Source organism: Gopherus evgoodei, unplaced genomic scaffold (genome assembly GCF_007399415.2).
Source record: "Gopherus evgoodei ecotype Sinaloan lineage unplaced genomic scaffold, rGopEvg1_v1.p scaffold_33_arrow_ctg1, whole genome shotgun sequence".
Taxonomy (NCBI): Eukaryota; Metazoa; Chordata; order Testudines; family Testudinidae; genus Gopherus; species Gopherus evgoodei.
In genome coordinates this window covers 4,346,464-4,360,469 of record NW_022060005.1, presented here as the reverse complement: position 1 = coordinate 4,360,469, position 14,006 = coordinate 4,346,464, and the positions used below count along the sequence as shown (strand labels likewise).

The 14,006-nt window shown below is 48.3% G+C and overlaps 1 long non-coding RNA gene across 1 annotated transcript; it reads right to left on the bottom strand.

The window, feature by feature from the left end:
* Positions 1–11,010: 11,010 nt before the first annotated feature.
* Positions 11,011–12,272, bottom strand: LOC115641193. Its single transcript, XR_003998020.1, has 3 exons — positions 12,219–12,272; positions 11,599–11,621; positions 11,011–11,046 (listed from the first exon to the last, which is right to left on the bottom strand). It is a non-coding gene; the product is annotated as an uncharacterized LOC115641193 (long non-coding RNA).
* Positions 12,273–14,006: the final 1,734 nt, after the last annotated feature.

Genomic DNA, 14,006 nt, shown 5'->3' with positions numbered 1-14,006 from the left:
TGGGGGGCCCTGTAGAAAACCCAGTGAGGGACAATCCCTGCCTTGAGCCATTTACAGTCTAACTCAGGGGTGGGCAAACTTCGGCCTGCCGGCCACATCCAGCCACAGGACCATCCTGCTCGTCCCCTGAACTCCTGGCTCAGGAGGCTAGCCCCTCCCCACTCCCATATTGTCCCACCCCTGGTCTAACTGGACAAGAGAGAAAAAAGGTGGGAGGGGAAATTGAGGCACAAAGAGAGGAAATGACTTGTCCAAGGTCACTCAGTAGGTCAGTGTCAGAGCTGGATATAAACCCCCATTTTTCCAAGGCCAAGCCCAATGCCCTAACCATTAGGATCCACTGTCCCCCCCAGGAGCACGGAGCAATGATGACATGTGGACAGTAGGAGAAAAAGACTCGTTGATAAAAGACCCAGACTCACCAGGGAGACTAGGTTTCACACAGGGAATCTGAACTCCTGTGTTGCTCCATGAAGGGTTAAACTCAGATGCTACCGCTCTGGACTAGAGGAGATCACTGGGCTAAATGCTGTGTGGGACCCCAAGCACCTTCAGTCTGCACACAAAAGGGCTCTAGACAGCTGAGGTCTGTTGGTGTCACTCTGGCATAACCCTAGGTAACTCAGAAAGGTGATAGACCACAAGTGTCAATGAAGCCCTTCTGCTGTAGGCCTTAATGAACCAATGTTCCTCCATGTTAAACACTTTATGCAACCTAGTGTAACCTAATGTACTAATAGCTGCAAAAATGTAGTATTGTTAGCTTTTGATTGTAATAACCAGTTCTCTGCTGTAACACATTGAAGCTAGGCTAGAGCACGTTCAAGGTCGTTGTAAGATACTGTATACATGTCTCAGCAGCAGAGAGGGGGAAGTCAAAAGATTGACTGAAAAAGGATACTGCAGCTGGATGGGAAAGTACAGGGGAGTGAAAGATCAGCTAGTCAGCAAGAAAGTTTTGTAGTAAACAACTGGGATATAAAAGGAAGAAACTGCTTGTTTTAGGTGTGCAGGATCTGAGATTGTTATTTCTCCCTGGCACCTTATTTGAGCTCAAATAAATTTGGTTGTTTGCTTCTCCACCCTGGTGTGTTTATTGGCGCTTAAGCACTCTAGGCAACGAAACACTGTTGCTTGCCTCTGGCACTGCTGTGTCTGCAACAGTTTTTGGCGTCCCTGGGTGGGCTGAGGCGAAAATTAGCCTTGCCTGGATCCCTCCTGGAGGTCAATGGATCTCGGTGATGACCGACGCCCAGTGCACACCGGTGACTTCACCGGGGGCCTCGGCGGAGACGCGGTGTGAGCGACCCCAGAGGGCACAACAGTGCAACGCACTCAAATAGTGGAGAAGCAGTTGTGGGCGACGATGTGGAACCGGTCCCGGGCGACAGTGAGGAACCGGGCCCTTGGATAAGGTAGGAACAGTCCGGTTGTCCGGACTTTCTCTGTTAGGATCTGGGGACGCCCAGCATCTACCTGCGACATGGGGCAGGGGCAGAGCAAGGTGGGGAAGGCAAGGTGCTCCCCCCTAGAATGCATTCTGGAGAATTGGAAGATGTTTGGATCGGATCCGTTATCCAAAACTAGGTTACAAAGGTTTTGTACAGTGGACTGGCCTCAGTACAAATTAAAGGGTCAGGAAAGGTGGCCACCTGAAAGATCAGTAAATTACAGTACAATTACTCCTGTTTTGTCAGTGAACAGGTAGGTTCTGAAACTGTTTGTATGAAAAGCTCTAGTTAAAGGAAAAAAAGAAAAAAAAAGAAAACAAAAACAAAAAACAAACCGTAACTCCTGTTCTTCCCCCTGTCTGGTGGAGTGCAAGGATCCAAAAGCAGGTTAGGGATAGTTCTGGGACAAAGGAGGGACCTGTCTAGGAATGGGAGACCCTATGTCCTAGTGCACTCTCTCCCTGTTGTGGCTGCAAAAAAACAAAAAAAAAAAGGGGCCAGTAAGAGTGACTGTTACCGGAAGACGCCCAGAGTACCCTGTGAAGCAAAAGCTCGTGACCAGGACTACTCTAACGCAAGTCCGGTAACTAGTGGATCTTTAGGAGGTCTGACCCATGGTGGGCTGACTCGGCCTGGCATCGTCCGGTGAGGAAGCTGCCTGGGTCTAGGAGTGTGTGTACCCATCTTCCCTCCCCCTTTCCTTTCCGTGTGGGCTACTGACAGTCTGATCATCTCACTGGATCCAATCAGAGTAAGCGGCGCCGTCTCCCAGAGACTAGCCGACGCTCTTTGCTGAAGGGAGGTGTAGGAGGGTCGTGGCCATCCTCGTTAGCCTCTCCTGTGTGAGTACCCCGTAAGGAAAAGTCCTTAGTTTATGAGCCGCTAGCGCGGACAGGGCACCCACCCTGTGTGTGTAAGTGGAAAATGGGGGAGGGGCAGTCTAAACATTCCATCTTACCCCCTAAGAGTACCCCAGCATATTACATGTACGTACATTATGGTTCAACAACCTGCAGGTATTTAGAGAATTGGAATATTTACATGCGTGAAAATCCAACTAAACAATGCCCACTAGAAGGTACTTCAATCTAGAAAAGATCATACATCGAAGAGGAGCATTTAATCACCAAAAAGCCCTGACACAGCGTGAGCAAATTTGTCTATTGAGGAAAGAAATGGGTTAATTTAAAAATCATCTTGGCCCAGGGAATGCTCTGCATTCAGGGTCAGGAATCGGCGCGGAATGTGCTTGGTGCAGGGAGGGGCTGCTTTCGGACCCAGCTGGCTGTGAAGGAAAAAATATAGACAGAAGCGAACCAAAGGCAATACAAGTTACAGAACTGAGATTACATTTGCAAAGCTTAACTGTCCAGTAAGTGTGCCTTTGTGACCGTGGAGTCGGTGTGGCTTGGTGACACCAAAGAAGCCACAGGCAGCCGACCTGGACTGAAATCTCTGAAAGAGACGCCGCAGGAGATTCCAGGGTGTAAGAGAACAGCCCTCCCAAGAGCAAAAGCATGTTGGAAATTCTGGACAAGCTGTAAAAAGGATAATCTCCTGTCCACCTCTCCCACTCCTCTGAACATTATACACAGAAGTGGCCAGTCTGGACGTACGTGTGTGGGTATGAAAGGGGCTTGGGGCATTAAGGTTTTCCTGAGTAATGTGGGAGCGTTCCCAACACTCTCCGTTGTTGTTTTATTATTTTATTAATGAAGCTTTAAAATTCAGTTATATGGTGTGTTTTCTTTATCTTCCCCCAACGATCCTGTAGTGTCAGCCTGATCACCTGACATGAGGGATAGATTGGTAACAGAAATTTGTCACAGTTTGGTGAGCAATTAAGAATGGAGGAGCCCTGCAGAACTTACACCATCTATTTGTTTTACCCTTGTTATTTTGTGTTTGCTTTGCTTGGTACTGTCGGTGTTATATGTTGAGAATTGCATAAGTAAAAGTGAGCCCTAATAGGATAAGGAAACATTATCTGGTTTTGGTTCTGTTCTGTTTAACCGGTTACTGTTGTTTTTCTGCTCTGTTCATTTGGAGGTTAGGAGTGTGGGCGGAACTGAACCTCTCGTTCGTAATTCCTCCGAGTGGAAGCCATGTGTGCAAGAAAGCTCTGAGGTTGAATTGAGATCCTTCTGTCCCGTCTCCTGTAGCGGTCAGTGTATAGAAGTGGGAAAGTCTGGCTTAGACTGTAATTCCCTCTGCGCTCTGTGTAATTCTCTTTTCTGTTTAAGTGTCAAACAGATGAATGAGTCTCTGGGTAAACCCTCTAAGAATAGTCCTTTAAATTATATGTTAAGTAACTGGCCTTTGCCCAATGGGCCATATGTTTTTGTCCAGGTGACAAGCTCGTGAAGGAGGACTTGGGTAGTCTTGTAAGTAAGAATGTTTAAGGGAAGAGACCAGGAAGAGTGGGAGCTAGTTGAAAAGCCCACCCTCCTAGCTAAACTGGTAGTGGAACAAGTTGGTGCCCATGGAAGGGACGGTTTAGCAAGAAAAGCAGGATCGGGCCCAGGCAGGTAGGCAACAGACAGAGAGATTGGAAAACTTTAAGGGTGTAGTGGAAGGAAGGAGTCAGTAAGTGTAAGCATGGGGATTTCAAAAACCCAGGACTTACTTGGAATGGTGATTTAAGTTAATAAAAGTGGCTGTTGGAAGACAAGCAAGTGATTTAAGGGAGAGTGAGAAGTTAACTTTGTAGTTGCTGGAGAAAACAGCAGTTGAACTTTGTAAAAATGCTAAAGAAAAAAAGGTTTTTGGTGTCTGTGAAATGTTTGTAAATAAATTCAGGCAAAGAAATTATTGGATTGCAATCATTCGGTTTGGCTATGAACAATTTAGTTAAATTAGCTGAAGAATGTATACAGTGTTATGTAATTGAAAACCTGGGCTGCTTATGAAACAAATACAAGAAAATATTGGGTAATTCCTCTGTTTTTGCCTGAAGTCAACAAGGGTATTTGTATATTTCAAGTGATGATTGTCTGCTCAGAAAGGGTGGGTAGACCTCTTGTTTTTTTGTCTTTCAGATAATCAGAGAAAACTGATGCCAGCTGAACAGCATTCAACATACCATGCATTTACTGGCACAATAGAAATTATGTTTTGTGTTCTATGTTCTGTCTTGTGGTGTTTGTCCTTTGTGGCCGGAATTTTTGTGTTTAATATTTTTATAAAATAGTCTAGTTTAAAATCAAACAAAAAGGTTAAATTAAAATGCAGATACTTGTTTTGTTCAATTTGGAATACAAAGTGTTTGGGTAAATCAGAAGAATGTAATATACTAAAGTCTAATGCATTTCCTCAAGGAAAAGAAACTTCATTGGTCAAACTGTTAATTGCAAAAATTGTTGTTAAAATTTGCATACCAACAGTCTTTGAAAGCAAGGGCATGAAAAGTTAACCCACTCCCCATATTGTATATGGGATCTTTCTGGCTACCTCAAATTTCTAGCCAGAGGGCTGGGGATGGTGGAAAGCTATTGGACTAGAGGTTAAATTTAATGAACTCCTCAAAGTGGGTGTGCTTGTCCTGGCTTGTTGCTCCAAAGCTCTGTAATAAGGTTATTTTAGTAAAAGGGTGTGTGTGGCATATATTAAATAATAAGACTAATGTACTGTATAATGACAATGTTTATGTCTTCATTGTTGGGAAAAAGGTGTATAAGTAAAAAGTGGAAGTTTCCTTTGCAGGTTAAAAGAAGACAAGAAAGGAAGAAGAACAAAGCACAGAATGAGTTAACGGGAAAAAAAAAAGAATTAGCTAGCAAGCTCAGGCTATAGATAAGACACTGACTCCATTCAAGGACACTGCTCACAGTTAAGACTTGGCTAACAACTAGGAAAAGGAGGGCTTGAATTTGCCCACACAGCTATGAGATCTGAAAAACACTGCCAGGCACTAATGAAATGTGTAAGTTTCTTTTCTCACAGGTAAAGAAGCACTACCCAAAGACCCTAGCAGCCCTGCCACTCCTTGGAACCAGGAGACGGGATTGATGTAAAGGTCCACCGACGAAAGACTGCCTTGGCTCCATGCTGGAAAGGCCCTTAAGTCCCGGTGACTACCAACACTGCTGTGAAGTGTCAAAGACTGACTGCTTGGACCCAAGATTCTCACTGCAAAAAGACCCACTCCACATCGGGAGAATTCTCCTACTGATGATTAGCCTATTTCACCTTCTAGCTCCACTGTGCCTTTTGGACAGCAGGGAAAAAGTACAAGGTGACGTGCTAGTAACCTCTCCCTTATCCACTGACAGATCTACTGTGCCTTTGAATTTTTCTAGAAGAATCAAAACCATTACAGGGTTATGTGCTAGTAACCTCTGCCCTGTAGGATGGTGCATCACGACTGTTTTGGGAAAGAAGAAGGAACACTCGCTCCACTGAAATTGCCAAAGTCCAGGAATTCCTGACTAGAAAGGACATTAAGAACTGACCCTGGTGAAGAAACAAAGAATTATACACTGGTGGGAGGACATTTGTGGGACCCATGTTTGGGAATGTGGTATTGAATGGATTTGGGGGTTTATTCTACAGGCTGCGCCCTGTGTTTTGGATAAATCCCTCAGCATATATAGCTCTCTCTAATTGGATTTTAAATAACAAGTACCCAAAAGTTTGTTCTGCTACTAGAAATTTTACCCATATTGAAACCATTCCAATGACTAATAATGTATGCTCTTAATGGGAATGCCTTTTGACAGTACCTGAGAATAGTTAAATAACAGGTGTATTATAGTACTACACCAGGAAAGGATGGTATTGAATATAACTGAGGCTGGGAAGGCATTGCAGTGGGATCTAGTATGTTTAGGAATTCGGGATTTCCTGAATGACCAGCTTATGGCCATTCGGAGTAATCTTGAGTATCAGACTTGGCCCACTGCCCTTACAGACGCATCAGGAATACCATCTGATCTGTGATCATGGAGACATATGTGGACACTTCCTGGGTGGAAGTGTGGCTTCCCAGGGCGGGGTGTGCGCCCTTATAGGGGATGAATACTGTACTTATGTCCCAGAAAGCGCACAGGATATTAACAAGCACATCCTGTCAGCCAAACAGGCTTTTGAACAGTGGAAGGCCCAGGAAAGGAAACCTACTATTTCTGATTCCCCCTGGGGCTGGTTGCTCAACCTGGAAAAACTAAGGGAAGGTATTGTTCACCTCCTGCTCACTGGTGTGGTGTTGTATATCATTACTCTTCTCTTGCTTGCTTGCTGTAAAGCACTCCAGCTCCCTAGAGCTTAATCACGTTATCCTTTAAATGTGAGAACACTCAGCCAAAAGTTTGTTGAGTATTCTCAAAGGAGGGAGTTGTTGGTGTCACTCTGGCATAACCCTAGGTAACTCGGAAAGGTGATAGACCACAAGTGTCAATGAAGCCCTTCTGCTGTAGGCCTTAATGAACCAATGTTCCTCCATGTTAAGCACTTTGTGTAACCTAGTGTAACCTAATGTACTAATAGCTGCAAAAATGTAGTATTGTTAGCTTTTGATTGTAATAGCCAGTTCTCTGCTGTAACACATTGAAGCTAGGCTAGAGCACGTTTAAGGTCGTTTTAAGATACTGTATACATGTCTCAGCAGCAGGGAGGGGGAAGTCAAAAGATTGACTGAAAAAGGATACTGCAGCTGGATGGGAAAGTACAGGGGAGTGAAAGATCAGCTAGTCAGCAAGAAAGCTTTGTAGTAAACAATTGGGATATAAAAGGAAGAAACTGCTTGTTTTAGGTGTGCAGGATCTGAGATTGTTATTTCTCCCTGGCACCTTATTTGAGCTCAAATAAATTTGGTTGTTTGCTTCTCCACTCTGGTGTGTTTATTGGCGCTTAAGCACTCTAGGCAACGAACCACTGTTGCTTGCCTCTGGCACTGCTGTGTCTGCAACACACTGATCCAACCCCTTGGATCTTAACACAAGGAGAATTTAACCATCCCCCCTCCTATCTCCCACCTCCTGGTGAGTCCAGATCCAATTCCCTTGGATCTTAAAATGAGGAAAAATCAATCAGGTTCTTAAAAAGAAATCTTTTAATTAAAGAAAGAAAGGTAAAAATCATCTCTGTAAAATGAGGATGGAAAATACTTTAAAGGGTAATCAGATTCATATAGCCCAGAGGAACCCCCTCTAGCCTTAGGTTCAAAGTTACAGCAAACAGAGGTAAAATCCTCTCAGCAAAAAGGAACGTTTACAAGTTGAGAAAACAAAAATAAGATTCACCCACCTTGCCTGGCTGTTACTTACAAGTTTGAAATATGAGAGACTGGTTCAGAAAGATTTGGAGAGCCTGGATTGATGTCTGGTCCCTCTTAGTACAAAGAGCGAACTCCCAAAACAAAGAGCACAAACAAAAGACTTCCCCCCCCCACCAAGATTTGAAAATATCTTGTCCCCTTATTGGTCCTTTGGTCAGGTGTCAGCCAGGTTTCCTGAGCTTCTTAACCCGTTAAAGGTAAAAAAGGATTTTGGTGTCTCTGGCCATGAGGGATTTTATAGTATTGTACACAGGAGGGCTGTTCTCTTCCCTTTATAGTTATGACAATTGCTCAGAGCTGCGAAAACTTACACACCCTGTGTGATGTAGTTAGGTCAATCTAATCCCTGCTGTAGATGCAGATAGATCAAGGGAAAAAAATGTGTTGCTCTAACTACTGCCTCTCCTGGAGGCGGATTTATTGCATTGATGGTAAAAACTCTTTTCTCCTCCTGCACCCCCAGAAGTTCTTCACCCCTTCCCCTCCCATCCCTGATGCTGCAGGGAGGGATGGGGAGGAGCTTCCAGGGGTCATAGAGCTAAGAGGCCAGAGGTTGGGTAGACAGGAGTCCTCCAGGCCATAGGGGCTGGGATTACTTGGCTAGAGACACCCATTTTTCTATTCCCAGTGGGCTCCTCCCCCCCAAGTCTCAATGACACTGTCTGACCCAGGATCCCTGGAGTCCTCCTGGATCATAAAGGACAGTGGCAAACAGGCTGCACAGTCCCTGGGGCAGTGATGCTATTGGCTTCTCTACCACAAAGCAGCCTCCAGGGTCACAGAGATGGGATGACAGAAAGTCCACAGGGAGAGGTCACAGAGAAAAGGGTGTGTGAGGCTAGAGAGGCTGATTTCAGGGCTCCCAGTGAGATATTCCTCTGCCCCTCCCCTGCGTGTCTCAGGGACACAGGCTGAGCAGGGCCCCCCCCCACACACACCCAGAACCAGGGTCGGATTCTCCCCACAGGGACGGAGCCCGGCGGGAAAGTGAAGATCGGGGCCTAGTCACCTGCATCGATAAATGTCACCTGCCCTGATCACAGTCCAGACAAACCCGGATCCTGCTGGGGACCCGGCTCAGGGGCAGGGGGGTCACAGGGGAGGAGAGAGCCCAGAACTGATCCAACTCATACCCCACAGCACAGATCCCATCCTCAGGGCTATGGCTGATCCATCCCTTCCTCCTCACAGAATCTCTGGCCACACACACAGCCCAACCTCCCTCATCCCCCACTTCCACCTCCCAGCAATGTCTCCCCGAGGTGAATCCCTCACAGCTTAGCACACAGAGCTCAGTGTCAAATCTCGCACGGTTGTAGAGCAGTCGCTGTCGTGTGTCTCCACATCTCACACGTTTCCGATCCTCAGACACGACGAGTTGCGGATGAGCCGTGTCTGGATCCAGAGTCACATTCACTGGAGAGAGAGAATCAGAGTGTTAGGGGCAGAGCTCGGCCCTGGGGGAAGCTGGAACCATTTCTCATACTCCTCAGCAGCCGTGTCCTGGCTGGGTCAGTCCTGGATCCCAGGGAGCTGCCTGTGTCCTGGGCACCTGAGACTCAGCAGGGATGTCACTGCAGCTCCTCAGGGTAGTGATCGATCTATAGGGGATACATTTATAGAGTGTAGTCTAGACGAGATGAATCGATCCCCTAGCTCTCTCCCCGTCAACTCCGTTTCTCCACCGCCGAGAGAGGTGGAAGCGGAGTCGATGGGGGAGTGGCAGTATCTGAGGTCGACCCCCCCACATCCCCTTAGCATAGACCAGGGCCTAGAGTGTTTCTCATTTGCTTCCAGAAGCTTCAGCTCCCTGCTCCCTCTGCTGGGGCTGCTCCATTCCCAGTGGCAAAGACACAGCCAGGAAGGTGTTAGAAGCTTTTATTGAGGAGGGAGCAGAGGAGGCCGGTACCAGCTTTATACCCCAGAGGGAAGCTCCCTCCCCTAAGGCAGCCTCCACTCCCAGGCTGGGGAACAGAGAGGAAGGTGCAGCATTGGGGAAGAGCAGCTTAAAACCACAGAGTAGGAGGTAGCGTTGGGTGTGGTAACTCCATCCTCAGCCTAGAGAGAAGACAGGAGCTGGCAGCATCACAGGGAGAGCATCTCCCCAAACCAGGGAGTAGTGAGCAGCTCCAGTGGGAGCAGCTCCAATGGGAGAGCCCAGCCCTGCCCACAGGAAAGGCAGGCTGTTGGAGAAGAGCGATGGGGAGACACACCTGCACTGGGGTAAAGCAGAGGGATGTGTCAGCGCTCAGGGCAGACAGCTCTGTTCAGGTGCTGCTCAGTGAGTGTTTCTGTTCATCAGCGTGGGCATGAACTCAGCACTAAGGCTGGTGTCAGGATTGTTTGTGTGATGTCAGTCTGGGATCTCCCCAGGAGTTCTGGAATCTTAGTACAAATTGCTGTGGGGGGCACTAGGTCTCACCACCTGTGGCCACACCCCCTCCATGGCTCTGCCCCACTCCCCCTCTTCCCGCTGAGGCCCCGCCCCCTGGCCAGGCAGAGAGCTTGGCTGCTGTGGAGAGCTTCTAATCCTCCACCTGCCCTGGATGGGTTTCTGGGGGGACTAAGAGCAACCCCCAGCCCACGTCCCCGCTCCCTGGAATGCATGATGTTGGCTTGGGGTCTCCCCAGGAGTTCCAGACCCTTGGTAGAAGTTGGGGGTGAGGCACAAGGTCCCACCACTGGTGGCCCCGCCCACTCCATGGCCCTGTCCCATAACTCCTCTTCCCACCAAGCACTGACACCTGGCCAAGCTGGAAGCGTTGCTTGCTGGGGAGAGCCCTTGACCTTTCACCTGTCCTAGGTGGGTCTCTGGGAGGCCTGACAGCAGCCCCCATCCCATGTCCCCGCTCCCCGGGGTGCTCCACCCAGGGCAGGTGGAGGGTGCAGGGCTCCACAGTGCCACTCAGGCTCCCTGGGTAGGAACCCAGCTCTGGTTTCTGGTCTGGCCAGGGACAGGATCTTGGGGGAAGAGAAGCAGGGGTGAGGTCGCTAGAGGGGCCAGTGCTGGGAAGAGGCTGCAGTCTCACCCTGTCTGTGCGCTCCAAGTGGTTCCCCTCTTTTTCTCTCCAGTGCAGATGGCAGAGTGTCTGGAGGGGGAAAGGATAAAAGAGGTGAGATTTCAGGCTTCATATTTATAATAGTATCATCACTCTGATCTCCTAGAACTTATCCCAGTTTCCCCTCCTAGATCCCTTCTAGGTACCTTTGAACTTCCTCAGAGCTTCAAGAAGCGCAATAGTTGTCTGAGAGAAACCACTGACTCGCTCTTCCAGTTCAGGAGAAATCTCCTGTGGCTGCTGCAACTTCCTCTTCTTACACCTGGAGAGAAACAATTTCACGTGATTACAGTTCATTGTGAGACTCATTATAAGTGGTTGCTAGGGAGTCGCTGCTCTAATGGGCCTGGAGGTAGAATTCCTCTGCTTCTCTCAGCTGCAGAAATCTGTCCCGTAGGAACTAGACTGAGGCACGAACTCCCACCTCCCCAGCTCATTCCACACAGGTCTCCAAACAGTCCTCAGGTGGGAAAGACTCTTGACCACTGCTGGCCTGGGATGAATGGTAACCAGGGTCCCAGCAGTGACAGGCCCATATTCCATCTCAGCTATCCTGAGGTGGCCATTCCCTCAGGGAGGTGACATCTCTAGGAAATACGTGAGGTCAGTCCTTCCAAATGAATGGAGAATTCCAGAGTTTTCTGTGCAAGGGTGAGAACCTCAGGATGAAGTTGATCACAGAGATTTGTATCTAGAATGTGACCTTCCCCACACATTTTGCTGTACATCCCTGGGGAGATGCAGTGCTAACATCACCATTAAGCCCTTTCCCCGTATTGTGAAGTGCGAGGGGGAGTGAGAGGGAGCCATGTACCTGCTCAAGGTGCTTCTGACATCCTAGAGGGAAAGGAGAGGGAGAGAGAGAGAGGAAAGACTCTCAGTTCCATTTGATTCATACAGGGGATCCCAAGGAAGGGATTTTGCAAATATGGGGAAGAGAGGCCCTGCCCTGACCCCAGGGCCATGGATTCCCTGAGCTAATGGGGCTTTTCCATCTCTAATATCTCTGTCTGTAAATCTGCAAAGAACAATAGTCACTCACATGTCAGCAATGCACACGCCGAGTTACACTCAGATCTCTGACCGCTGGCTCCAGTGCTTATGATTCAGGGGCCCTCCCTTCCCTGTGTGGGGATCTGGGATGTTTCTAACCACAGGTGCTGGCTTCTAATTGTCCCTGGAGGTGCTCAACCCCAGACCCTGCCCCGACTCCACCCCTTCTCCGATGACATACCTCCACCCTTCCTCTTACCACTGAGGCAGGTGGGAAGCACTGGGAGGGAGGGGGAGGAGTTGATTGGTGGGCATGAGGCGCTGGGGGTAGAGGGAGGAGCTTTCTGCCAATGGGTGCTAAGCACCCACTAATTTTTTTCCATGGGTGCTGTAGCCCTTAAGCACCCACGGAATCGGCGCCTCAGTTTGTCTCTGTTTCACCTGCAGGAACTCAGTCGCTGGCTTCTGACACTTCCCCTCCAGCTCACTGATCAGCTCACTGAGATGGGATTTCTGCTCGGAGAGTTTACTGAGATTTTCATTCTGGATCCTCACCATCTCCTCATCTAGCTTCTCCAGCTGGGCCAGCAGGAGTCGCTCTTGTTCCTTCAGGAACTGTCACAGTTGCTGAAAATCGGACATAATCTCCTGCCTCTTGGTTTGTGTTTGTTTCTGTACGAATATAGGGTAAGGGCTGGTCAGGGACATGGATGGAGCCTGCGGTCCTTTCATGGAGCAGTGAGTGTGCAGGAGGGAGAACATAGTTGAAAATCCTAAGATTTCTGACATTTGTCTTTACCCTAGGGAGAAGATTCTCTCACAGCTTTCCCTTCAGCCCCTATACTGCTGAAAGGGAGGTTTCCATGTTTGTCATGTTAGCATATTATATCATTCTTGGTCTCTGGGAATTCATCCTCAGAGCAGCAGGAGTCAGGATCCAGCACCACACTGACAGAGACGCCAGAGGAGAAAAAAGAAACAAACATGTTAATGCACGAAATGACCAGACACAGTGGACAGCAATTCACGGGTGACATTCAGTTCACTTGAGGAGGATTTCTGGGCAAGCCACAAGAGCTAGACATTAACTGATCAGCTGAAATGGGAGCTTAGGGCTTGTCTATGCACAAATCTAACCCAGTAATCCATGGTCATGGAGAAACACACACAAGCCCACGTTCACCAAGGCCACACAGGAGTCTGCCTCCAAAGAGATCTCCCACTGCCAGTCACTGCTGGTTCATAACAAGAAGCACCTACCAGATACTCCTGGCTTTTCCCCTCTCCAGTCACTTTCAATCCCAGCAGCTTTTCTCACTCTTCCTTCAGAGTCTTCAGTTGGGTCTGGATTTTTTCCTGAAGAAACAGAAATGATCTGAGAACTTTAATGTGAATGGTTGAGAGAGGTGTGGAGCTTTATGTTTTTTCATCCAAGATGACTGTTGGTCCTAATCACTTTGTGACATTAGGGCCACCAAGGAGATGAAACCTTATCAATGCAGATTGGGAGTGTGACATTATCAGACTCATTACCAATTCAGATTCAGTCTTTTTTGTATTTAGACATAGATCTCAATTATAACCAAGCTTTATTGATATTTGTGAATTGATGAGTGGTACAGAGCATAACAGGACAGCCCTGAAGCCCTGGGGACTTCACTGGTTGGGCTGAGCTGGTCTAAGCACCAGGGCAAAGCCCATGAGATGTCGGGAGGCCATTTGTCTGGTTGGAAGCTGCACAGTCCCAGTCTTGTGGAGCGCTATCCATGTCTGGGAGGTACCCAGCACTGGGTGTGGCTTCGTCTGGCGAAAAAGAGGGAAGAGGAGACCGAGGATGCAGGAGGACACCAGAGAGGGTGAAGGCAGGGGTGGAAGTGGCTCTTTCATGCAGAATGATGCAGGTGGGGTCGAGCTTACAAAGGCAGGGGAGTGCCCAAGCAGGTTGATTGATTCAGGTGCAGAAGAGCCCATGCAGGCAGGCGTGGGGACGTCCTATATTCTGGGGATGCCTCAGGGCCCTTCCAAATGAGGCAGAATTGTATAAGGAACTGTTGGGGTTTGCCCCAGTGCTGCCCTAAACCCTTTCAGTGGCAATGCCCTCTGGGTAGGTCCCCAATGTCCCATTCCCTGGTAAAGATCCCGGAAGCAGTGCATTCTGGGAGATTTCTAAAGGCTGCCTGGTGGGACTAACAGAACAGTTCTGGCTGGTCCTTGCCCACATACACAACA